Genomic DNA, 25,098 nt, shown 5'->3' on the forward strand with positions numbered 1-25,098 from the left:
CAGGATGGTAGTTTTTCTTTTATTAAAAGCCCAAAGTGAAATCCCATGTGCTGTGAGCCATCTGCGTAACTCAAATGTGGGGAAAAATAATCAAGCTCTTCTTTTATTTCCCTTCCCCAACTTCCCATCTCATCTTTTTATTTTTCTGGCATGATGCAGTCCTGTTATTTAAGGCTGGAGTGGTGATGGAGAACCCTTTAAGCCACCTATTCCCAGGAGGCCAAGGAAGAGGAGTCCTATCAGGGGACTGGCTCCTGGGGGAGGCTCAGCTTTTTGCAATCAGAATAATTAATTACTAACTCCTACAAAAGCCTGAGAGAGGGGGAAAACTTTGCATCTTGCTCAGTAGTAGCATGTGTAATTCTGAGGGCAGAATCTTGCCTTTTTTTTGTTTTGTGTTGCTTTGCTTTTTTGTCCTCTGTGATGCTTCATGACTTAGTGATATGGAGTTCTTCACAACTTGGGAAGGTGGAAAGCAGATCTGATCCTCCTCTAGGTGAGTGCCCCTTGCTTGTACCTTCTTGGTGTCTGGCCTAGTGACTAATTAAGAGTTTCTTTGCAAAATGAACCCACTTGAGTAGACGGGAGTAGGAGAAAATTTACTTAGATGTTCTTAGAAACTGCAAGAAGTCTCATCTGCTGAGGGAGCAGTTTTCATCTCTTGGGAATACAGCCCTGGCTTTCCCCTGCCTGGTTTATGGGCAGGCGTTGGGGCTGGTGGTGATGCAGTGATGATCTCCATTGTGTTTTGTGTATGGCCTGATGTTGCTAGCCTTGCTTTGAGGGGGACACCAGGTTTACAACTCCCAGCAGAGCTTACAGCAGGTGGAGGTGCATTATCCTTTCAATACAGTTCCCTTTTTGCTCTCTCCCATTGCTAATCCTCCCTGGCCCTCTGGCAGTGCTCCCTCCCTTGCTCCTCCTGCTGCCTGTTCCATCCCCATAGCTGCTGTGGGTGCCAGCAGCAGCTCCCCGCAGCGCCATGGATGCAGGGCTGGTGTCCCCATTGTGTTGCCTCTATAATTTCCCCGGGATCCCACATCCTGGGAAGCCATCCCAGGGTGCCTTCCCACGGGCTCTGTGCTTGGAATCCCCCCAGGGCTTTGGTGTCTCTGGATGACAGTTCATGTTGGTGGAAACTCTTGAGATGACTTAATTCCCTCCCATTCCCTGCTCCAAGTTGGTTTCTTGCCCCACTGTGCTCCGGGAGGGTTACCCAGATGGCTTATATCAACAGCAGTGGTTGGGTTGCTTTAGTTGATCAGCAAGGACTGCACCTCTTGCTTTCATTCAGGGACTCTTTGGGGGTGTTTTGCCCCATGGATGTTTATCCCTGTGGAGCAGTGGGTGCTGGCAGTCACCCCACCAAGGGGAGCGAGACGTCATTGCTTCAGCCTTCGAGGGGAGCAAAGGGAGGAAGCGAGAGGAAAGCAGCTGAAAGATGGGGAAATGAGGAGTGCTGAGATGATGGGAATATAAAACTTATCTGTCATTTTCTAAAGACTTTTTTTTTTAATTATTTTTTTTTCGATGTGGCAAAAGGTGGAAGTGAAAGGAAGAAGGAAGTTGCTGGTGCTGAAGCGAAACATAAGCCTCCCAGGGAAGTGCTGGCCGAGGGGCAGAGAGCTCCTGCCAGCCTGGCTGGGTGTGGGAACCTGGGGGATGTCCCAGCTGGGGGCTGTGGTGGGATGGAGGAGCTGGGGAGTCACCCCATCCCACCCCACAGCTCCAGGAGTCTCCAGGCAGCAATATTTTGCAGGGGGGAAGAAACAAAGCCCGGTTAAGGTGCTGCTGGGTGAGGGTCCGGGCTGCGGCGGCTGCAGAGTCCCTGGGGCAGCTGTGTGACAAACAGCATTTAGGATTGGCCTTCTCGCGGCAAACACCACAGGGGTGTTTGGCACAAAACCGAAGCGTGCCAGTGGGTTTTGGTTTCTCGTGTTGTCAGGGTATTTTCCACCTGAAACCCAGAGCGCGTGGGGACGCGCCACCGCAAGCTCGAATCAGGGCTGTCCTCTGCAGGAACTCCCTGCAGGGCTAGGGCAAAAAGAGCCAAACTGAGACCAAATATGAGGCTTTTGGAGGAGAATCTTGCTTTTTTTCCTCCTCTGGAGTCAAGAGTGGTTTTCTATTGAAAATTTGCCGGAATGTGCAGCCGCCCTTGTTTACTTTTTTAGAATAATGATTCCTTCACTCGCAGTGGCTCCAGTTCAACAAAATAATTAAATGTATGCAGAAATCCATTTAGGAAAAATACAGCTTTTAAGTGTGTGCTCTGCTAAGTCCCGAAATCCTGCTGATGCCTAGCGATCGCGGGTGGGTGGCTCCTGTGCCGGCTCAGCACCAGCGCTCTCCTGGGTTGGAGGAATGAAAAGAAGGCAGCACCTCTGAAGGGCCAGGAAAGCAAACGTTGAATGTGAAATGCTGCGTTTCAGGAAGCTTCATGTGGTGGTTTTGCTCATTTACATTTGAGACAAGAGCCAGAGACGCTTTTCTTCTAGAAAATTCTTTTGCTTTCCCATGGCCTTCTGCAAATATAGTTAAAGCAAGAGAAAACGCAGCGCTGTGCTTTGTCCCAGGAGAGATCTCGCATGCAGCGGCGTAGTGAAAAACACGTGCTCTTCCAGCATCATGGAAATGTCGGAGCACTGTTTGCTTGGCTTATGAAGGAGGTTTGGAGTTGACCTGCCTCATGTGCTGGGGTTTGGGTGGGGGGGAATCAGGCTGGGAGGGCTGTGATGGCAGCTCCCTGCGCCTCGTTATGTGAAAGGAGGACAGGCAAAAGCCTTTGCGGGTGTCAAAGGCCAGGCAGAGGCTTGGACGAAGCCAAGGCAGCACAGCCAGATGCGCTGCAGAAGGATGACCCCTGAAAGCCAAAGCTGAAGGCAGGGGTGAAGCCACCCACATGCCATCACTGGAAGAAATTGTACTCCCTGCTTTTCCGCTGTACATAAATTCTTGCTTCTATGTGTGATTTATTGGAAAATCATTGCACCTGTTAGATCTTGTCTCAGGAGGAGCAAAAAGGAAAACTAAGGGTAACACAGCTCTGGTGAAAGACGGGCTCGAAGGAGCAATCGGCATTAGAAGCATCCAGCTGCGGCTCAGGCAACTCTTGCATTCCTTTCTTCAGAGTTCTTTTTGGTGAGACATTTGAGAAGTTTTTCAGAAATCTGCGAATTCCCCAAAGAAGAATATTTAGGGCAGTTTTCTTTCCAACAACAAATGATGCCTTACTGTTTTGTAACATTTTTACGAGTAAAAACTTTGCAAAAGCTCAGCGCTTTTCCTAGAAGTCATTTGGTGCAAGAGCGGAGGGGTATCAAGTGAGCGGTGAGCCACGCAGCACACAATGGCGTAGGAAGGCATCCCCCTGCTAAGGTAGAATAACCTTCCTGAGGATCGGTTATCACCTCCTGGAAAGGAAGGTGACAGGAAGGATTTGTTGGATGCTGCCATTTGTGGTATGCTGAAAAATTCTTTACAGAATTGTCATGAGTTGGGCATGTCCCTTTCCTGGTAGGCTTAGCCTTGACTTTTCTGCAGCTTTTCAGAGAGCTCGGCTGCCCCTTAGCCTTTTCACTTGCAACCTGTCTCTTCTTTGCCTGTTTGGTCAGTCTTTCCCATGGGACTTCATCTGACTTCTGAAGTCACATCTTTTTTTTTTTTTTTTTTTTCCCATGTGCAGCTTGTGTGTCAAGCCCTATTATGCAAAACCGGCTATATTTTAACTGTTACTTCTGGAGGAAGAACAGACGTCTCCTGTCTGGAAAATAGTTGTGTAAAACCTGGAGGCCTTCTGAGGGCATTTGTTGAATTTGTGGTTTTGTGGAGGCGGGATGATGAATTCATAGATTTCAGGATTTCCACCGGCGCTTCTGTGTAGGTCTTCTAGCTCTCTGCTTTTGTTTCAAAGTACGCAGCTGGGATAAGTGACCTTTTTCAGTGGCCGTTAGGTGGCAATTCCATATAACCCCCAAGTATTACAACACTATCTTTGTACATGCAGCACTTGTGGAGTTACCAAGCCCCATGAAGAGCCAGAGGGTGGCTCTGAAGAAAGGTGAAGTGTCATGATGCCAGTGACAGCAGTCATGGCTTGATAGTTAAGGCTGATTTTATAACACTAGTCTGAAGACACATCCATTTGATGTAAGCTGTAGGCATCCCCATAGCCAGCATGGTGTGTGTTCTCCGAGTGATGCTGTCAGTGGTGTTCCTGGCTTTGGACACCAGACAGGCTCATGTGGTGATGTGGCTTCCAGCTTGGAACTGGCTTATGGTGGGCATCTCAGAGTTCAGCCTGTGGGTCTGGCCGGACAGGGCGCCCTACCAAGTCTGTCTCTGTCTGGTCCTGTTGCTTGACAGAGAACAGGTCCCCTCACCCTTCCTATCATGTAGACCCCAAAGTGCTCAGATAGAAATATTTACAGACTTGTCCCTGGCAATGGGACATCCATCCCCTCACTCAAGCTAAAGGGACCCAATTTTGCAATCTTCGCTCACATGAATGGTAGCGACACACCCCGTTAATCACCCCCGCGGACGTGCACTGGCACCAGCAAGTGATTAAACTAGCAAAAGTGGCTGGTTCCCTTCCTTAGCTCATAACTGCAGAGCAGGAAAAAGTGGAATAAACAAACCAAAGCTGCAGAGTAGTCACGCGAGGCAAAGGGAAGCACAGAACATCAGCAGAAAGTGCTCCAGGACAACACCATCTGCGAGCACTTGAGGTTCAGGAAATGCTGCTCTTTAAGAAGTTCATGGTGCTATCGCGTTTGGCCGGAAACTGGGGGTGAGGCTGTGCAATTATGCCTTTTATTTGATCAGCATATTTTGCCTCTTTTTACGTAAAATCAGCAAATGAGGAACTTAAAGTCACTTCTCCCATAAAAAGCTTTTGACTGCAGAATTGTTTATGGGCTTTCTTCTTTTGGGCTGCTTCTACCTTACATTCTTGCTGCGTTACCCTGAAATGTAGGGAAAGAATAATAAAATGACCTGTGCTCCAAGCTTGTCTGAAATGCCTGTGAAGCTGCGGAGGCCTCTGAGTTGACGGCCCAAAAGATGGGGCACTGTGAGCTGGATCAGCACTGAAGCATGAGCCACAGTAGGGCTGGTTGGGCTGTGCAGGCTCAGAGGTGGTCCTCTGCTGTGCCCACAAAGCTCCTGATGCAGATCTGGGAGATGCTTTCCATTGGGTGTGCAGAAGAATGATGCTCATCCCATGCTCAGGCTTGGGTGCGGGAGCTGTGCTTGCCGTGAGGTACCACCTGCGTGGCTGGTGTCACTGGGGCACAGTGTAGAGTCTCCGGGGCTGCCCTGGCTTTACACAGGGAGAGAGCAAGATGTAGTGTTGAGGAGGTAAAACCCAGATAGCCTGGGGGAAGGCAACTCACTGGCACACGTGCCCTCTCCACCTGCCATTCCTCTGAGTAATCCCTCCCCTGCTAAGTACCTTTACAGTAAAAAGGGCAGCTGCTGTTTCAGGTTAGTGGTTTCTGAGGCAATACCATTGCCTCACTGTTTATTGGGTTTCCTGGCTCCTCAGAGTGAGCTGGCTCATTGGGAAGCCACGTTCTCCTATTCCTCCTCTGCCCATCAATGGGTGATGGCACCAAGGGTCAAAAGCATGTCCACAGAGCATGCTTTGCATCAACTGTACAAAAGTCTTGCTAAGCCCAAGGAGATGCTGAGATGCTTGGAGCATTTTTTCTTTTTAAGGATCAGAACAATCCAGATCATATCAGAGGCTATTTAAACAGGATGGGAAGAAATTTGCCCCAGGAAGCCCTGAAGTGATGTAGTGGCTGCCTGGGGAGAAATAACCTGCCTTTGGTTCAGTGGAAGTAAATGATTTAGAAAACCATGGGCAGACCTGCCTGGGTTGTCTTCATCTAGGCTCTTCCTTCTGCCCTTCACTCCAACTTGCTTAGCTTTAGGTCATGTTAACAAGAATTGGGGGAAACTGAGGCTGGGCGTACCCAAGGAGAGCACGAAATGCTGGGATGTGTGGGGCTGATGGGCAGGGAGGGATGCTTAGCTTGAAGGAGCGCGTTTCTGCACTGCACGACCCGGGGATGCTCGGGGGCTTTGGGGAGCGAGGGAAGCGCCACGAGTAATGCTCGGAGTAGGTGGTCCCAGGCCTGCTGACCAAATGTGCCTCCCGAGCTGCTATATTTGGATACCACGAGCAAGTGATTTCACTTTCCTGTTTAAAAACAGACCCCCCCTAAAGTGACACTGCTGGCTGCTGACGCTGGCCGAGCAGCAGCCCCTCTTCTCCCGCGGGTAACCTCGGGCGGCACCAATTCTGCCTGGGAGCGAGGGACTGCAGCGCTGCGTCGCTGGCTGCTTAATTGTAACCAGATTCCCCGAGAAACGTCTGCTGAAATATTTATAAATATCATAGCCAGCAGCTGCTAATGCCAAACAGGAAATTTTAAGCTGAACAAACTTTTCCACGTTTCTAAGTGGGAAAAGTAAACTGTAGCTAAGACCAGTATTTTTATTTATTTAAAAAAAAAAAGTCTAAATAGCAACAGGCTTCCACTGTTCCATATCCTGAGAGAAGTTCAGAAGTCTTGGTCCCTCCCAGACAGGCCATTTTCTGTAAGCATTATGTCTGTGCGGTAATATAGAAGGTGGCTGTAAAAAAGAAAATTGGATTATACCTCGGCACAGGCGGCTGTGCGGTGTGACGTGGCAGCCCCACGCAATGGGACAGCCTTGACATTACGGCTGTCTCACAGCGGGAAGGGCCATTGGGAAGCTTTCAGTAAAGGGACATGGTAGTTATCCATCTCAGGGCACTGGCACTTAACTGTTGGTTAATGTCATTTCAAGGGAAAAATAAAAATACAGAACTCGAATGGAGAGCAATGAGCCGGGGATGAGGCTGGTGGGAGCAGTGGCCACCTGAGGGAAAGGAGTCCTGTTTCATCTTGTACTTCGCGTTTTGGGCTTTTTTTTCCCCTCAAGTTCTTTTCTAGGGTTTTCTTGTTTCTGCTCATTCATTACTTGGTATTGAGGCAATATTTTGGAGCACTAAAACATGGAAAAAATGTAACACTAAATCTTTGTGGAATTAGTTGTTCTAAACAACTTCTGCTATGTATGAATTCACTAAATTCACTTTCAGGCAAAAGGCATTACTAGGCTTTAAAAAAACTGATTCATTTCATAGTCAATGGTATTGAAATAGAGATGAAATGAAGCAAATATCCTCAATGTGCATATTAATTCTGAAATTGTATTCTTCAGTTCAAGCATCTTCAAAATGGAGTACAGATCTAAAACCTTGAGTCTTTTGAAGGATGAATTATCAAAATAACTCAGTCTCTACCATCCTCACAATTATCTTCATATACAGATATTTTTGAGCTCCTCTTTCAATAAACTCTGGTCACTATGGTACCTTAACGGAAAGAGAAGGGTTTTCTGATGCTGAGAATTTTCTTTGTTGTTTTTTAACTTCTGGCCAGTGGTAGCAAATCCTTATCCGCTTCTTTTAGATGAGTTTATTTTCTTTGAAACGAGTCAATGGTGTACAGTGAGCCCAGCTGTAGGCGTGCATAGGCTGAATTGCATTTCACCGTCCGGCTGGTTTTTGGTGAGCAGCATGCATTTCAAGAGGTAAAAAGATCGTATTAGGAAATGAAGTTTTAAGGATTCCTGTAAATTTTAGCGACTATTAGCAGCAGGATCTCAGGAAGGCTTTTTTACCGGATAAAATGTGGAGTTCAGCAGCAAATTTATTCATAGCTTTTCTACTTGAATGACTCTATCTGGTTTAATTCCGGGGGAGGGGGGTGGTGGTGGGGATAAAGCACCCAGGTGGGCAGCCCTGTGAGCACCTGATTTTATTATGAGACTGTGATGAAGGAGGGTTTCAGCCTGGTGTGGGATGAAGGGGAGCCTTGCTGGCTGGACGGTCAGAGACATTCATGGTGCTCAGAGGTCCCTGACAGCTTCCTTAGGAAGCTCACTATCCAGAAATTCATTACATGAGAACTGCAAAAGTTTTATCCCTAAAAATCCTGCTTTCCGTTCTGCTGAGGTTGCTGCTAAACTTTTGGCTTTTAGGTTGGGTCTTTCTCAACTGTTTCTCAGTTGTCTTTCTCCTTTCCTCAGGCACCCTGGAAGGATGCACGTGGGGCAAAAGAAAGGGTTCGCTCTCCTTCCTTCACAGGCAGCTGGTATTGGCATTAATCCTGCCTGTATTTTTCCATGCATAAGAGAAAACATCTCTTTGTAATTAATTTTCCTTTTTTTTTTTTTATGCTATCACTGCAGATGCTATATGGAAAACCAAGTTAAATTTTTCAGCAGTTGGAAAGATGCCATAGCAGCTGAAAAGAAAGGTGGGGACCTTTGGATAGTATCTGCGTAAATGTTCTTGACCACAAGAGTTTTGAACAGGGTATCTCACTAGTTGTTTGTCACCACATAATCAATCCTCCAGCTCCCTTTAAGGTGGAATATCCCTCAGTGCACAGGTTTGCCAAGGTACAGTCTGCTTTGCTTGAGCAACTCTTCCCTTGGGAATTGCTCAGAAGTGCGTGTTTGTCCTGTTGTGGACAGTGAATCTCTATCCTAAACCTTAAGTCACCTGCGTCAGAGGCTTGACTTCTGCTTGCAAGTCCTGGCTGAAGAGATATGTGATGTGCAGACTCCTTGGCAGCTCCCTGATGCTCCCTGCCGTACCTTTTAAAGCATCACTGGGGTTTCCTTTCCCTGCTTGATAGGAGGCACCAGGCTCCCCTGGGTCACAATGGGCATGACGGAGCATGAGTCACGAGTTCTCCATGTTCTGGTATCTGGAACAAGTTTCTGAGTCTAATTTAAGCCAGACACTTAGTGGGAAAGAAATGTGCCTTTGAGCCTCTGCAGATGCGTAGGCAGCCAGGAGGGGCACATCTTAGCAGAGAGAAATGTTTTGTCTTGCTCTTAGTTAATGCTTAAGAGGCCCAAGTGTCACTAAGTGAGGCTTGAAAATGCGGTTAAGGCATTTCACTGCCACTGGGTGAGTCTCTGAGCTCTTTGATGCACTCTAAGATACAGATCTAATAGTGTGAGGCCAGGGTACTCAACTGCTTGCTCTTTCACACATACCTTCCATCCAGAGGTACGGCTTTTCAAAATTCTTAGTGATGGCTTTAGCCAATAGTTGGTCAAAGCCTTGATGTGGATCTTGCATGCATAGACAAGGAGATACACAAAGGCAGGGAAACACAGACCTTAGGTCATCAGAACCACTGGAACAGCCTCAGCTCTTCGCTGTTTGCTGTCCTGTGACTCTTGTTTAGATTCAGATGTCTCCACGGTCAACGTCTTCCTCTGACCACAGCAACATCTTAAACATGCAGATGCAAGACAAAGCAATTGAGCTTGCGGTCAGATGCCACTGCTGTGACAAGGAGGTCCATTTACAAGCCTAGTTTTGAAAGGCCAGCAATTAAACTCATTTTCTGCATAATTGATGAGAAAATTCTGGCTGCCTTCCACTAAGCTCTAAATAAGAGGGTGGTTTTGAAGGAACTTTACTCTTCCCAGAATGTGGTGCTGTATATCTTTGGGCTGTAGATTACTTCTAAGTCTCTGCCGATCAGCTTGGATGGGCGTTGCTTGACTCCTACCCAATTCACTTTTTTTTTTTTTCATTTGATTTATCTTAACATAGATAAGTACTAAGGTGCCACTTCGATATTTTTCTCCCAACCTCCATGCGATTAAGAGGGAATAACAGGAACAGAGCAATGCTGAGAGCCCTTTTGCAGGGTTTGGGGGAGAACACCATATGGGAGTAGATGACTCTGTCCTGAAAGGCAAAGCTGGCTCACTCCAGACCAAGACGAACACTGAGTAATGAATGCGTTGCCCTGCACCATCCACTGCTAAACACAAGATTACAGACAGTTCAGAGCAACAGACCACCATGATAGCTTGAATAACAAGATGTGAAAAAAGGAGCAAGCTACAGGTCTAATATTACAGTTGTCCACTGCAGATTGGGTTGTTTAAGGTAAAGGCAAACTGGAACATCCATAAAGAGCGAGAGGAAAGTAGCTGGCCAAAGCACTGTGTGCCAGGTCCCTGGTGAGGTGGCATCACTCCACCCTACCTCGGGTGCTGGCGCTGCAGCACTTGAAGGTCTGGTCTGGAATTTTTATTACATTCAGGAGCAAATTAGATCTGGTTTAGGAGTTTTCCAGTAAAATTCTTCTTTGCTGGGAAATGTCGATTCACTGAACCCAAAACTTAGCATAATGATAATAAGAAAGCTTTTTCATTATCTCCTGGGTGGGCTTTTCAGTAACAGAGATGGAGACCATCACAGCATAGCTCACACGGGCTTAAGAAACTAAGGTTGGTATTTTAGGCTGGATTTAGGCTAGAAAGGAGCTCACCCATACCTCAGGTGCAGCTTGGTGCTTTCCCCCTCCTCCCCTCCAAGAGATTCTGGAGGTCTCCCAGCTCCTTGTATGGATGCAAGTAGTGCCATGAACTGAATGTCAGGCAGTATCAGAGATGGCTGGCCCCTTATAAAGCCCAAAGGGGCTCTTGGGGACCAGAGGAGAGGATCTCCCCTGACCAGCCATGCAATGCTCGATGGTCATGAGGTATCCCTTGAGCACACAGAACATGCTGGAGATTTACAACAGGTGGAGGTTAATGGGTTTGCATCTGTTCTTGGCTCCACAATGCAGGAATTAACTTGTCAGGTTTAAACATTTGACATCTTACAGTTCCACAGACGCTTCCCAGTTGCAATAGTGGAAGAGGAAATTAAGCTTGATTAAATCCCTACATACATTAAAATGTACCATGACTGTTTACACCCTGCTTCTAATAATTCAACCCCAAAGCAATGACTCTTACCTCAAAACTATTTTCTTCCCTGACTTCTGGGACTGTATCAGCTGTTCACTAGGCATGGCAGCTGTTTAGAGAGGGATGGAAAAGAGGAAGATCTACTAACTCCTGGAGTTCAGACTGCTCTGCAAAAAATGTCTTTTCTGCTCCATGCTGGGGGCTTAGCTGAGAGAGGCTGTCCTGCAGGAGGCGGGACAGCCCTGTGAAATAGTTTATCCTGTCAATTAATCAAAGTTCCCATTAGACAGACTCTTAGAACTGGACCTGTCAGAGGAACAAGGCTCTGCTGCAGCCGGAGGCTGCAGTCGAACCTACTCGCATGCAACTCAGTGTGCCTGAGCACCCATGTCCTGGTATTTCTGGGCTTGTTAACTGTATGGATTGTGCCATATGTGACTTACTGGGCTGACTTAGCCCCAACAGTAACGCCTTTTGGTGACTTGTGTGTGCCACACATTGGCCCAAAAGCAAAGACATGTATTAGTGCTGCTGTTCCAAAAGAGCTCCCCCCGCCAGGGATCTATTCATAGATGTACCCTTGAGTTACCCACTTCCAGCCCACTCCTTTGTGGAAAGATGTCCTTACCTTCTGTTTCTCTTGTTATTTTTAACCAGGGCCAGAATTCAACCAAGGATTTGCAAATGTGAGCTAGCGAGCAGTGCACCTGATGGCACTGGCCCTGCCTGCCTAGAGCAGGTGTGAGACAGCTTCTGGTTTGGTCCCTCCCTACCCCATCTTGCCTTCATCAAGCTCGGCCGTAGACCTTGGCATCTTGCTTGGGACAACGCTGAAGCTCAGCTGCAAGTTCTGTGGCTGGTGTTGTCAGCCATGCAAACTTGCCTCTCCATTTAAGTAAACTGCCTAAATAAATAGATAAGTACTTAATGTACTTAAAGATATAATGCCGTACTGTAACACCACTGCGACATCTATAGCAGCAGCAGCAGCTCCATCCAGATAGAAAGTGTATGTCCAGGTTAGTGTGGCCTTTCAAACCACGGCAGGAGGCCTGTTTGTGAACCATTACCTGTCCTTTCACAACTATGTGCTGATGGGATGCAGACGTCTGTAAAGTTTTGGTCTCCGGTGGCTGTAATTGCTGCTAGCTTAATACTGGCAAAGACTCTGGAATTTGTTCTGCGTTTCATCTGTTGGATTTTAATGGGTATTTTTTTTTTCTCCATCACTCTACATTTTGCACATGCAGATGCTTTGCATTTTATGAGCCTTATGTAGAAAACATACCACTGCTGTAAGGTAGTAAATATAATTATATTTACTATAAACTCCATCCACATTCTTCTGGTTCTGGGGACTTATCTAGCTATGTCTCTGGCAGTCAAATACCGTACCTGTGTCACACCATTACTGGAGGAGCAGAATCGCTGTCACTTGCAGCAAGCCTGTGTTTTTACTTGTAAGAGGGTGACTATAATTGGAACCACCTGCAGCCACTCAAGCCAGGAGCCTTTTGGCTTCAACACAGTTTTGCAGAGAAGGCTAATGCAATTACTTATGTGAACTAATCTGTAAAGGATGTTTTTCTGTTGTCTCTGCATTAATTGCTTCCAGCTTATGGCATGGAAACGTTATTGGCCCTGGGAGGCCAAGGGGAGAAGGGAAAGAAGGAATGTCAGAAGCAAATGGAAGGTTTGGCTGAATGTAGGAGGTACTTGGGTTTTTCCCTCCTACTCCTACATTCATTAAATCATGGGAACAGAGGTAGAACTATTTGATTAAGTCACACTCGGTAGAGCAGGCCTTGGTCTGCATAGGGCAGCTGTGAACTATTCTATACCTGCAAAACTTTCTTAAAATGGGTCATTCTGGTCTCCAGGGGTCTCTTGCTGCTTGGGAGCAGGTCCTCAGCCTTCTTTCTGTCACTGGTGCAAAGAACTGGCTCTAGTAAAGGTGTTTGTGGGATTCATCTCTTCCCAGATATCCTACAGACAGACTTGCTGTCCCGAGGTGGCTGCTCTGGGACCCTGTGGCTTCCTCAAGTGGTTCTGCTACCCACAGCAGCTACCAGCACACAGAATGTGGGCACCAGTGGCTTTCAGCCTAAACATTCAAACCTTGGGATCCCGTGGAGCATCTATGCAGCTTTCTTCCTCCTGTCGCTGCTGAGTCTGTGTTGTTCAGCTTTGGCTTCCTCACCTGTGACTTACAAACGTTGGCCCTTCTGCCTTCCCTCCATTTCATCTGTCTCCTCATTGTTGATCTTGCCTAACTGGGCTATAAGAATGTTAAACATTGCATTAAGCTGGCTTGGCAAACAGTCTTCAGAAGAGCAACCTCCCTGCTGGGTTGCCAGAGCAGCGTTGCCTTCAAAGAAGCATCTACCAATGCATCTGTTCCCTCATGCCACCTTTTTGGTAAGATTCATTCCTTTCCCCTTGTGTTCACCTCAGAAATGCCTACCTTTAATTTTTTTTTTCTTCTTGGCACAACTTGTTGTCCCTCCTCTCATATTTTTCATATTTATCTTATACAATGGATATTCACAGTCATTTTTTTTTCTTCCAGCTTCTGTGTGGGAAATGTCTGCGGATGTGGGGGGGGGGTTTTTTGAGGAGAAAGCACTGAGAAGATCTGGTCATTTCCAATACTTGTGCCACTTGAGTAAGAAGGTTCCGTACGTGGAGCCTGATGCTTGGAGCACTTGAACACCCTGTTCTTGAAGGGGGTGTTGGAAACTCTGTCTGACTCTCCTATGTCTCTGAAGGCTTCAACCGTGCGTGTCAATGCTAAGATCTGAAGGCAGCTGTACTGAAGAAATGTTCCCAGATCAAAATGACTCATTAGCAGAGGCTGGGCTCAGGCCATATTATTTTTGAATCAAGCACCACTTGTCCCGTCTCCAGCACCCAGTCCATTCCAGAGAGGCTGCATGGGCTAGACAATCTTTGCTCATTAACTAATACATGAACATCCCTTCCCAGCAGTAGCTTCCACATGCTGAAATTACTCACTTGACATCCAAATATTAATGGAAAATGTCTTTTTTTAATACTGAAAGCTATTCCCTTCTTGCATTCATGTCCAAGCTGTAGCCTTTTGGATAGGCTTCTGGCATACCACTGGTTTCTCCAAAGCAACCATCTCCTGCAAACGGTAAGCAGCTAATGGAAAAAGAAAATCCATTTGAACCACTTGGAAAGAGAGGCCATGAAGGTGTTTCACACAAACCTGCAAATTTTAATCCTAGATAAAGAAACTAGAACTGTTCTTTGGAAATGCCCTTTGCTTTGCACTGGCTGTTCTTTCCAGGCATCAAAGTTTCTCCTACAGAAGCAGAGCAGGGAAGGTAGGTGTTGCAGAGCGTTGCTTGTCAGGGTGTTTTGCAGGTTTTTGTGTGGTTTTCCTGGGAGGGTCTCTTCCACTACCCGTTCCTCTTTTCTGTTCCATTTTGAAAAAGAAAACGACTTGCTGTGCCAACGCTCACAGCACAGGGCCACGACAAAGGGCAGTTTTGCTAGATAAAATGTAAGCAAGTATATTTGCCTGTTTACATAAGGTTTCTTCAGGCACGTCAAGTATTTTAGCTGTGGAAAGAGCACAGTCATTTTAATACAGTCAGACTGTACACAGACAGTCTAGGGATTTCAGAAATCATTTCCTTAAATTTATTGCTGTTTCAAGCTTTCATTTCGTCTATAATATTGTGTGTCCTGGGTTTTCCTTTGCAGCCTACTCACCATCTGCAAAGTAGTTTTAAATGTGCTACTGTACCTTGATCCTTTTCCTCAATAACCAACGTTTCACACTAAGTAGAAGTGCCTTCGCTCTGCCCTGCAGAATCGGGATTGATTTTCACTGAACCTCGACCCAACACCTGTCAGTCCCAGGCCACCTCGTCCTTTCTGCAGAGGTGTTGGGGATCTGAACAGGATCACCTTTCAGAAGGGAAGAGACCAGCCTGGGCCAGGTTTGGGCTGTGATGTGACATCCAGGGCACCTCACCTGGCTTTGCAGAGATGGTGGCCGTGGGGCTGGCCTGAAGGTCAGGCAATGGCTGGAAGTTCCCTTTCCCGTGCACTTTGGGGAACATCCTGAATGGAGCACTGCACCTTGTGAGCATGGGTCTGTCAGCACCATCTTTCTTTCCACTCCTGTTCCCTCTGCTCCCCGTGGATCTCCGCACTGGGGCAGGTCTCCCCAACCTCCTGGGAAGGGTCCTGGACTCCCCTCTTCTTGCAAAGGCCCCTCTGTTTTTTGCTAGCTGTTGGAAGCTGGAGGGACTGGAGTCTAATGCATCTGGATGTCAAACAGAAATGCATGGTGAACAGTGAGGTCGTTGGTGTGATGTCAGACAAAAGCTTTTGAATGTGGTTTTAGCGGAAAAAAGATGTGGCTGATAGTTTGCATATTAACTTGAAATTTTTCCAGCTAATTCTGAATTAGAAAAAAATAAAATTGATGGAGAAATACTTTATGTTGCGATGAGGAACATTCATGTTCAAAACCAAAAGCAATGTAGTACCACCATTAGGATTCTTGAATGTAGCTCTACCATGTACCTTTTTTTAATTTTTTTCCTTAGTTGTAGCGAACATGTTAAATTCTAAGTGTGACGCTAAGGTCCTGAAGAAAGCATTTGTCTCTGATTTTACTCAGAAAATATTTTTCTTTCTATTGTAACCAAAAAGCCCAGGACTTTGGCTGGGTCCCATGGTTTTCAATGGCTGTGGCTCTCCATGTGGTTTCGTTATTCCACCATCAGTTGTGTAACGTGGAATGCTAATGTAGACCAAGAGCCAGGCATGGGCCATGCACGCACCAGCTGGCTCCTAATTTAATGTCTCTAGCAATCAATCACTGGTGTGATGTTATGGCACACTGGAGCCTTAGTCTCTCTGGGACTGAACCTCCTCCAGAGTCAGTACTGATGGAATAGTCATGAATTCCTTCAAAAATCAACTATTAATCTCAAGTTTCATTTCTTCATCAGCTGTAAACATCAACATAAATATGTGTCTGTTACCATGTAATTAAGATGACTTTCACTTACGTAACAGTGTCAGGACTTGGTAGACTTCCTGTTACTCCACTGAAAAATGGAAGAACACGCGTGTGGACTAGTAAATGGAAAAAAAAAAATCTCCTAAGTCCTTCTTCTGCCACTGGTTCAGCAGCACCATATAGGTAAACTGTGGGGAACAAATTCAGTTCCAGTGTGGGCAAATGTAGGTCTGTAGGCACCTCTCTCTGGCTCTTCTTGCCGGAAAACAGCCCAAAGGTGTGAAGCCCCTCAAGGTTTTTTTGAGAGCCTGCCTGCCTTTCTTCTGGGTCTTACCTGGGGGAAAGAAACCCTTCTATCTTTTAATAATGGGCTCTTAGCTCTAAGGAGTTTTCTTGAATTTGCCTGTCCACATTAGCGGTTTCAGATTGAAAGTGCCTCTATTCTTGTGTGAGGGTAAAAAGACATTTCTCTATTCCCCTCTGTGTGCTGGGTTTCTCCTATATTGTCTTGGGTTTTGTTTTTTGTTTGTTTTTCCTGCAGTTCCTCCAAATAACATATTTCAAGGTTAAAGAAAGAAGGACTCTTGCCATCTGCTATTCTGAGAAACTGTTGGTCAGCTGGACCCGGTTTTGTTGTCCCCAAACATTCAAACAAGAGGTGAAAATGAGGCCAGAGAGAGAAGGGAGACTTGCTTAAAAAATAACTTAAAAAATAAAGTGAATGGGCTGCTGATAGGATATGGTTTGATTTAAAGATAAATGCCTGATGCCCCTGAGCTCTTGGATGAATTCCTGAGGGCTGCACAAGGCGGCTAGAGAACTAATGAGAAATTTAGATGTTGGTCTCCAGGATGGGTTTCTCTTTTGAAGGACCATTTGCTCCTTCCTCAGCAGACCTACCTTATGTGGCAATAGTCTGCTCCAGCTAAAAGATGCCAAAACCTTCTGTAAAAGCTGAAGGAGATACAAAACGAGCTCACTTCTGCATACCTGTGCTGGTCCAAATTCTGCCGAAATCAAGAGAAAGCTTTTATTCCAGTATTTTGACTGTAGATTTTGGCAGCTCAGTCCTCTGCCTTGTAGGAGGAATTATAGCTGCTAAAACCAAGGGGACTGAGATCCTCCAGCCCTCTCTCCTAGTAAAATGATCCCACCTTTTATGTGACATTTGAATTGTCCAACCTTTTCCTCTGATGTGAAAAACATGCTGACAGTAATGAAATCTGCTTAGTTTCTGCTGGAATTATTGCTTTAGCTTGGTGCCACTGTAAATTCTGGCATGGCTTTACAGGGAAGACGTCTGGAGTTTAGTTTATAGAAGAAAATCAACAATAAGCATGGAAGACTGATAAGAAAAGCTCTGTTTGCTTCTGAGCCAAGCAATTAAAAAAGCGGAAAAAATTGTAAATGAAAGGAAATTTCCCTAGTTATCTGGATTCTAATTTTGTCGCTATAAATGCATTTAATTAAATGGATTTTTGAAAAGTTGAAAATTACACTTAGGAAAAACTCAGCTGTCACTCAACCACGCTTTTAGAGGTAATATTACATTAATGTTTTAATATGTTTTCCTTCTAACTGCAGAGAACATAAAATCTGCTCTCTCATCTTTCAGAGTGAGGACAATTTAATTTATAATACCAAGAAATGAAATGTAGAGTGAAAGCACTGGGATGCGGGGGGAAGATGACAGTGAGCCATTATGCACCCAGTTTCCATAGCGTGAGGTAATGACTTTATGACCATCTCTGACACTAACACTGAGCCTCTGGCTGTAGCTATGAAAATTTGAGAGTTAAACACCACCTAGGATTACGCTTGGCCAACCATGCCAACTAACATGGGAGTGTAACAAAGTCCATGAAGACTGAACAGGTCCAAATGGACAGTGTGTGGGTTTCAAGCATGGCAGGCAGCCAACAGAACCCAACTCTAGTCTCCTAAAGGAAAAACACCCACTGAGCAGATGAAGAGGTATCACTGGTCATCACCTGGTGGCATCCTGTTTTTCACAGAATCACAGGGTTGGAAGCGACCTCTGGAGATCATCTAGTCCAACCCCCTGCCAGAGCAGGGTCACCCAGAGCAGGTGGCACAGGAACACGTCCAGGCGGGTTTGGAATGTCTCCGGAGACGGAGACTCCCCCACCTCTCTGGGCAGCCTGTGCCAGGGCTCTGCCACCCTCAAAGGAAAGAAGTTCCTCCTCGTGTTTAGGTGGAACTTCCTATGCTCAAGTTTGTGCCATTACCTCTTGTCCTGTCCCCGGGATTTTGATTTCATCAGATCTGTGAGTCTTTGAGGCCATGAGTCCTTTTGGAGCCCTGGAGAGGGGAGGGATGTGTTTGGTAGAAACCTTGGCTTTGGTGTGATGTGCTTGAGGTGGAGGTGGGTTGTCCACAGATAGGCAAATGAGATGATGTTATTTTCAGGGCACTGAATGACAATAACAAACACAAACTGTCTGCCCAGAAGAATCCCTCAAAGTGGGGACTGGCTGCATCTTGCCAGAAAGCCCGATTTCTGGCAGAAAGCATTTATAGAAGGCCAGCCTGGGGACACAGACTTGCTGCTTGTCCTAAGGTCTGTCCTGTAATATCCGCCTTTATTCTAATTAGATAATTGTTGGCTCTGGAAATGCTTCCTTCTAGTAATTACAGCTTTTGTTTGTTCCTCTGTCTCAAACATGTGGTGTGACAGAGTCTTCGTCGCCTCTTAAGGGCTTCCCTCTCATTACAGCATTTCTTGTCTCTGCCAGTGTCTTCAGCAATCCCTTCTTAAAGCACATCAGGTGCTCCTAAATCCCTTTAAATTTACTTGAGTGGTAATTTGGTGAAGCAGACAAAGGTGGATTTGGATCTGCTTGTTTTTCTGGGTGTTCTTGAAGCACTGTCTTGGCCTCAGTTTCCTTAAACTCTTGTAACAGATAAGGCTGCTTATTTCTTTTAAACATTTTGAAGATGTCCAGCTACAGAATTTCCTGGCTAATGACTTTCTGATGTCTGGATCTACAAAGGTGGTGGTGTAGCTCCTTCTCCATCACTGCCCGTTCAGATGTCAGGTCAAGGCTGAGTGCTGTGTAAAGGCTTTGAAAGCCATTTTCCAGTATGATTCTCAGACATCTTTTTCCAGACTCCATGCTCTTTTGTTGCTGGTTAGACAGTTACCAGTCTCCTGACAAACTTGTCATCCTCAAGTGCTCCATCACCCATTCCTCCTGGGTGCTTTCCTTGGGAAGTGAGTCTGGGCCAGTATTTTATTTTAGTGCCATCTAACAAAATGCCTTTACAAATTGATGTGGTCTCCTGAAGCCCTGCTTCTTGTTCATGGGGATGTGTTAATTCAAAATGGAGGGGAAAAGATTCGTAGTGTGGAAGGTGATTTTCATAAGCAAATGCTGACGTGAAGGAACAAATGAATTCACATTCACGCAGAAAGTCGGGAGGTGATGCTTTGTGCTCTGCAGCCTGCGGTAACCACCCTGTGGGTGATGCCAGGTGTCTGCCCATTGAAGTATTGAGGTGACAGAAGGACAGAGTTCCTCACATAAACAGCACTGACAAGACAAAAGACGCACTGGAGAAAGGAGCTAAATTTGGCTGTATGTAGAGATGACTCACACAGAAATCTCATCCATTTATAGGTTGTCTCCTGGATAGAGACTGGCCCGGTTCCCCCTGGAGCCAGTGGAAACACTTACAGGGATTTCAGTGGGAGTTCAACTTGGCCATAGGGAATATTTTTCCCTTTGTAGCTCGTCGGTTTTCGTTGAATTGTTTCTTCCAAGACTGCGGAGTGTTAATCAGCAGCAGTGTGATGAGCCAGGCACGTAATTCTTAGAGCATCGTTGCTTCTGTTAATGATGAAGCGCTGCTTTGAGCTGAAATCATGTCTGGGACACTGGGAAAATGGGGTTCAAAGCAGATGTTGGTGCGGTGCTGCCTGGAGATTGCTGCAGGGAGATGTTGCTTAACCACCCATCGAAACAGCATCTGCACATGTGTGTTGCTGGGTGAAAGCTGTGGGGCTGGAGAGGGACCCGGATGGTGCCGGGGCGGAAAGGTAAAAGGCTGGAACAGGCAACAAGTGATGGGTCAGGAAAGGATGGGGTGTTTCAAGGACACCAGGCAAGGCTGGGGAGGAGCTGCCCTTTGCCTGAAAGGAGAAAACTAAGACTAAAGAGCACAAAATGTGAGTTTCCTAACGGAAGGGCAGGGAATTGGCATGGGGCTGTCACAGGTGACCCCTCTTTGCGTGAGCAGCAAAACCAAGGGAGATCTCGGGGGCTTCCCTCCTCTGCCCGGCAGCAGAGCGTGGCCGGGGCAGCTCGCTGCTGATGTTTGCAGAATGACTCCCCGTGCCATACGATGAAACCCCGGGACACGGCAGCTCCTTTGGAGCCGGACAGCTGGGATAGGGACATGCAGCCCTCCCAAAAACACCCGCCCCACGGCCAGCGCGGCGCGGCCCTGCACAATGGCACAGGGGCCGGCTCCCTTCCAAGTTCAGCAGTTAAAGGAAATGATCATATCAAGAAAGGAAACCCCCTTAACATCAATACGAGAATTAATCTGCACATAATTCAGAGCACTTGTGAGACTTAGCTTGCAGCCATTGTTTCTCGCTCGTGGAAAAGCGGCTCGCTTTGGGCCTCGCCACTCACGCAAGGAAGCACAAGCTGTTTGCAAAGGCTGTGGGACAATTCTGAGGTTGGAATTTTACCATATAATTATTAAGCGTTTCAGTTCTCAGCACAAAGTTTATTAGTAACCAGGTGGAGTCGTGTATGTGGGTGTCTACCACTTTTTTGAGGCACCATTTAGGACTACCATTTTTATAATTGAAAATTGCTCCGCAGCACAATTATTTATATATTTAAAAAATTAAATAAATCGACAGCTGATTCATGGTGCATTCAGAGCATGTTTGAAGTGTGGTGCAATCAGGTGTGGGCTCTAACTATGACTTCGTGGTTCAAAAAGCCCTCCAGAACCAACCGAAGTCAAGAGCTGAGTCCATCTGCCTCCAGTGCCTATGCAACAGGGAAGTTCTTACTCTTCATGTGGGTTAATTGCCGAGGGTTTAGTTTCTTTGACATGAAATAAACCATAAAGCCCAAAAATATTTTTAAAAGTGAATGGTTGTGCCCACATTCTTATTATCAAACTATAAATGAATATTGCATCCAGGGCTCAAGTGAGCTGTTGTCTAACCATGATGGGTGTTTCCACCTGGAGCGCCTTAGGAGAGGCTGGAGAGCAGCGTCCCCATCCTGCAGGGATAGGATTAATTCTCTGAGGTTTTCCCAGAGGTGGGAAAGTTCCCTGGATCCCCTGCTTCCACCATTGCTCTTGAAGGAAGACCTGAGATGTTTGGGTCTTTTTTACTCCCCTCCCAGAAAAAAAGGGTTTTTGGAAAGAGGAAGGAGCAGCCTGTGGCCGGTCTCGGTGGGAGGAGGGAAAAGGATGCTCCCTGGGATGCCAATAAAACATCTGATGCTGCAATAGCAATTATATATTTATTATATGGGTATTACACTGAGTTATACCTAATTATAATATTTTTTCCTATATATATTATTATATTATTATACTTTATAGGGGTAGTTCCTCTGGATGAGTGCGGAGCCAGGTGACTAGATGTCAGATAACGGGGTACCCCTGAGCTGCAGCCCAGGAGCTCCCGGCAGCCCGCGGGCAGAGTGCCGGCAGCATCGCCGCCTTCGGGCAGAGCCCAGCATGCAGCCACACTCCGCTGGCTGCTCGACACGGCTTTTGCAATGACATGAGGGAGGGAGGAGCATTTTAAACTGAATCCTGTAAAAACTGGGGCTGTGGGTCAGAGCTCCAGCCTGGATGGAGGCACTGGGTGATGACCGGGAAGCGGGGCTGGAAGGAAACCTCTGTGCTTAACTGGCTCCAGGGAAAGAGTTTTAAGGTGTTATTCAGTTCTGGTGCTGCCTGATAGCATCATACACGCCGCAATAGAGCAGTGATTCTGGTGCATTTCCAAGGAAGCCATCTGGAAAGGAGGGTTAATCGCAAGCTTCTGCTCATAAATGTTTGTGTGTGTGTTTAACTTGCCCCTGCACCTCTTCTCCAAACAGCATCAGCAATTAAACCCCATCCCAGCCTTTCTGCTCTGAGGTTGCTCATGCTAATGCAGGCTAAGGTGAAAAAGCAATGCAGTGTTAACGGGAGGCAATGGCTGCTGTGGGCGCTGCTGGGCCACCCGTCCTCACCCCGTTACGTGACCCGCTGTGTTGTTTGTGAGGCTGGTTGGGGTTTGCTACAGGTACGTGCTGGCACAAACTGCCTCTCAGGCACTCCATATCCTCCCCTTGTTGTTTTTGCTGCTCTCCTGGGGATCTGGGGAGGCAAACTAACCTCTAATCCAATTGTTGTCAGAGCTTATTTATACTCAGAGTCATGCTAGAGAGAAATAAAAATCTCCCAGCAGAGCGGACGGGGCTCAGAACCGCTTCCTTGGCAGGTTCCTCCTGCCCACGGGCCCGGCGCCAGCTGAGGATCCTATTAGGAGAGGGAGGAGGAAATCGTTCAGCCTGAAATAGCCGTTCTGATAAAAGTCCCCTTGGTCCATGCAGCCTCCTATCTACCCACGGAAGGGTTAATTGTGCGTGGTTCCGTGGCTGTGGGCACAGATGGGTGCTCAGCCTCTCCTCCAGGTGTGGATGGGGAGATCCCGCGGTGAAGTGGTTTTTAATGGGAGACAAGAAATCCAGTTATTCAAACACTTTTATGCAAATGTGCTGATTTAATTTCACTCCGGTTGGGAAATCCCGAAATCAGAAGGAATTAAATTAAATTCCCACAAAAACGTTAGTGTGAGGAGTGAAAAGTTCCCTCCCTCCTTGCATTTAAGCTGCAAACTCAAGTATCTGGTCTAAATGAGGTGGAAAAGGAACATGATTCCCGGTGAATGGTTATCGGATCTCGGGCTGTCTGATGGTGTGGCACAAGGACTGTGCATGTGTGCGTTTGTTTGACAAGGTTTGATTTGGGATGGATGGAGGAAGGTAGAAGCCGTTGACATGCCGACACCCCGGCGGTGGGGTCACGGTGGCTCCTCTGCAGCTCTGCTGAGAACTGAGGCCAAAAGCAGCTCATCATTCGTGCACCTCCTTCCTCGCATGCACCGGCGGCAGCTGCTGCCGGAACGAGGAGGATGTGCCGTTTCCTTCAAAACGAGAACAGGGCTTTGCTCTCCTGGGAGCTCGGCAGCCGTATCCCGACATATTCACTGGAGCCTGGGCTCAAAGCAAGGGCTACTGCTCCTGGCTGTCACTGCGCAGGGGTTTGACTTCAGCCAACAGCCGAATTTCATGGTACCCGGGATGGGCTCATACTGAGGGGGCACAGCCAAGCGGGGAGCTGCCCTCCCTTCTCTCCCTGGTGCCTGCGGGAGATGGGGTCCTGCCCGCATAAGCCTCCCACCCCTTCCCCAGTAACTCCAGGCTGCTTCTCCGAAAGAGCTGGACCCAGGTGTTGACCCAGGGAGAAGCAGACAGGCACCACAGCCTGAGAGCTGATCCGGCCAGCCCATGCCTCTCCGCGGGGCAGGAGCCTGGGCACCGGGGCAGGAGCCAGCCCAGAAGGATGTCTGGAGCCTGGCTGGAGCCTGGTTTCCCCAGCTCTGAGCAAGAGGTCCCTCTGGTGGGGATCTCTGCTCAAAAGCAAGCCCAAGGCAGCAGCACTTGGACCTCTGGCCGGTCTGACCGGCAGCTCCCTGCACCCCTGGACCTGCTGCCTGTTGGAAACCAACAGGTCTGTCCATCTGACCCCACAGCAAGCAGGGGAAGCCCCTGCTCTGGGGCTGATTTCTGACACTCCTCTTTGCTCCCTGCCCCTCCTTTGCTAGCCCTTCCTTGCCTGGCCCCTTGGCCACACGCTGGCCAGTGGCCTTGGCTTTATCGCTCTGCTTTTGCAGAGGCGCGGGGGGATTTGCCCAGCAAGCAGCCCAGGAGCCCTGCCAGGGCCGGCAGATAAGCACCGAGCGAGGGGATCCAGGCTCTGTTGGCTGTAGGAAGGCGGTGGGGGCTGGCAGCATCCCCCTCCCTTGCAGCAGAGCAGGATTCCCCCCACTGACCCATAGCTGGGCTACCCACGGACCACGCTGGCAGACGGCACTCCGCAGGGTCAAGGCAGCAGTGCATACCCTGCCCCTCTCTAGTCGCATTTTCCGTACTGCAAAAATAACCCAGGAGAAGAACCAGGACACCTGGATGATTTTCCAGGAAGAAAACCACCAGGGAAAAGAGGCTGCTTTATACTTCGAAGTTTGCTGTGCTATCAGCGATTGCTTCTAGCTCATTACAGAGGTCAGCGGGGAATTTTTCCCCTGCTCTTGCTGGGGGGGAGGGAGGGAGAAATCACCTCTCCCCGGCTTCAGCCGTGTTGTTGGTCAAGCCTTGAGCGTGGTGGCTCGCCTCACTTTGTTTATGATTCCTGCCATGTCCCCACCCTGCGTCCAAGGGCTCGGCAGCCTTGGGGAGGGGAGGCAGCGGGGTGGGAATGCTGCGGGACAATGCAGGCGCAGGGTATCCAAGTGCTCGCGCTGGGCCAAGGTCAGCTATTGTTCCAGGGATTATAAATAGCCATGCTGGTAATAACGCAAAACTGAGCCTTGAAAGAAAAGCTTCATTTCTTCTTTAGCTCTGAGGTGAGGAAAGTGGAACAAGTTACGCGGCAGCGGCAGGGCGAGAAAGGAGCATCTCCCCGCCCACAGATCAGATCTATAAAACGCGGTTATAAAGTTATGCCTGAATCTCCTGCTTGTACCAATAATGAAGATTTTTTTTATTATTATTATATTTTTTTCCCCGTCAAAGCACAACAGGTAAATCTGCTCTGAGGAGAGATGTAAAATAGCAAGCGTGTTTCCCCCTTTTCATAAATAAATGGGACATTTGTACCTGAGTGTGTGTGGCAAAGCCAAAATGGGCTTTGAATTATAGAAGTGGGAGACAAAAAGCTACTTATATTTTAATGTTTCTGCAAAATCACGTTTAGAATAGTAAAACTGAAGTTTCTGCTTGACAAATCTGCAGATGCAAAAACTGGGTAGTGATTTATTATTTTGATTTTTTTTCGATAGTATGGTTGAAACCTAGCAAAACCCAGATCCTCATTGTGTTCTTCCTTTGGGTGAAAGTATTGGTTTTGTTATTTCAGAGAGGGACAGGCTGCGTCAGGGCCCGGGAGCGCTCTGCAGGGTGACTGTCTCCTGCAGTGCAAGTCCGAGGACA

At 47.4% G+C, this 25,098-nt stretch overlaps 2 long non-coding RNA genes across 2 annotated transcripts in view; both read left to right on the forward strand.

The window, feature by feature from the left end:
- Window positions 1-186: 186 nt before the first annotated feature.
- Window positions 187-25,098, forward strand: part of LOC141749883 (uncharacterized) — a 37,581-nt gene continuing 12,669 nt past the window's right edge. The window contains exon 1 of the long non-coding RNA XR_012589495.1: window positions 187-496. This is a non-coding gene — a long non-coding RNA (uncharacterized LOC141749883). The remainder of the gene's footprint in view (window positions 497-25,098) is intronic.
- Window positions 8,127-13,987, forward strand: LOC141749882 (uncharacterized). The gene is made up of 3 exons (XR_012589493.1): window positions 8,127-8,360; window positions 12,812-13,248; window positions 13,400-13,987. It is a non-coding gene; the product is annotated as an uncharacterized LOC141749882 (long non-coding RNA).

Source organism: Larus michahellis, chromosome 11 (assembly GCF_964199755.1).
Source record: "Larus michahellis chromosome 11, bLarMic1.1, whole genome shotgun sequence".
NCBI lineage: Eukaryota > Metazoa > Chordata > Aves > Charadriiformes > Laridae > Larus > Larus michahellis.